At 42.3% G+C, this 1,864-nt stretch overlaps 1 protein-coding gene across 1 annotated transcript in view; it reads left to right on the forward strand.

Moving 5' to 3' along the window:
• The window catches only part of LOC111951744 (leucine-rich melanocyte differentiation-associated protein-like), a 399,153-nt gene that overhangs the window by 77,707 nt on the left and 319,582 nt on the right, over window positions 1-1,864 (forward strand). The window lies entirely within an intron of this gene.

Here is a 1,864-nt window from a genome sequence, read left to right on the forward strand (position 1 = left end):
CCACCTCCCATATCTCTCATACATTCAATATCTTGAATACCTCTACCTCTCAATACATCTACCTCTCATACCTCTAATACATCTACCTCTAATGCCTCTAATACACCTGCCTCCAGTACCTCTCATACCTCTACCTCTAATTCCTCTCATACCTCACATACCTCTCATACATCTTATACCTCTAGTACCTCATACCTCCAATACCTCTACCCTGATACCTCTCATACGCCAATACGTCTCATACCTCCAATACCTCTATACATCTAATATCTTTAATACCTCTACCTCTAATGCATCTTTCTCTAATACCTCTCATAACCTCCCTTAACAATAATAATCCATCCTTTCTCTTTTCTCTAACTACCCAATACCTCTCATACCTCTTTCTTTAATACCTCTCATACCTCTTTCTTTAATACCTCTCATACCTCTTCTAGTAACTCTAATACCTCTCATACCTCCAATACATGTCATACCTATACCTCTCATACTTCTCATACCTCTACCTCTCATACCTCTAATACCTCTCATACCTCTAATACCTCTCATACCTCTAATACCTCTCATACCTCTGATACCTCTATTTCTGATACCTCTCATACCTCCCATTCCTCCAATACTGCTACTTCTAATACCTCTCGTACCTCTAGTACCTCTAGTGCATCTCGTACCTCTCATATCTCTAATACCTCTCATACCTCCAATACCTCTACCTCTAATCCCTTTCATACCTCTCATACCTCCCATTCCTCCAATACTGCTACTTCTAATACCTCTCGTACCTCTAGTACCTCTAGTGCATCTCGTACCTCTCATACCTCTAGTACCTCTCATACCTCCAATATCTCTACCTCCGATACCTCTCATACGTCCAATACGTCTCATACCTCCAATACCTCTCATACATCCAATACCTCTATCTCTCATACCTCTAATATCTTTAATACCTCTCCCTCTAATACATCTATCTCTAATACCTCTCATACCTCCAATACCTCTCATAACTCTAGTACCTCTCATACCCCCTTACATACCTTAAGGGACATCTGGTACGGGAGCCGTATGATCGGTGAAGATTCTCCCATTGGAAATGTACGGTCCCTTACCTGACGTCCGACTTCGTCCGGGAAAATCGCGGACGGCGTCGGGCCGAGGGCGCGGGGGAGCTCTTTCGGGAAGTCATCTCGGAAATCGTTTCGGACGTTCGGTCGCCGTTTTATAAAAATAACACATTTTTGACTTGCGCTCCGCATTCTCGAAAATTCCCACAAGGCGGAAAATAAATCATATTGCAGGCGCACGAACACGGGGCAAACGAGCGCGGCCTTTTCTCCTAAACGGAAAATATTTCRAAGACGAAACTCGGCGAGCGTAGGTTTGGAGTAAAGGGAAGTTGGCCCCGAACAAGATGGCGTCGAGGCTTCGGCGCTTTTTGAGTTATGGCCGTTTTGCTGGGATCAAAGGTCAAAAACGAAAAGTAGGGTGCRATTTGACCGCTTCACGTCAAAGTACATAAGCAGCAATACGGTGTCAGGAAGAAAAAAAAAAATGACGTTATCATATCGTAATTTAGAGAGAAATAGTACATTGTCCATTTGGTGATGTTCACGAAGAGGAATTTTTTTTCTAAAAAATCACCAGATCCAGTTGCAGTTTGTTCACACGAAATTTTTCAAGTGGTCTCGAAGCTCTGCGAGAAATTCTGTGATTTTATGTGATTTTATGAAGTAACACACACTCATTTAACCCTCTGTTAATAAGTCAAGTTCTTAACATAAAGACTTAAAGCTCAATATTATGATAAGAGCCTACCCCAAGAGAGGGTATGTGGTTTCACGTTGTTCAGCTCCATGGTTCAACTGGA

Source organism: Salvelinus sp. IW2-2015, linkage group LG25 (assembly GCF_002910315.2).
Source record: "Salvelinus sp. IW2-2015 linkage group LG25, ASM291031v2, whole genome shotgun sequence".
In the NCBI taxonomy this organism is placed as follows: Eukaryota; Metazoa; Chordata; class Actinopteri; order Salmoniformes; family Salmonidae; genus Salvelinus; species Salvelinus sp. IW2-2015.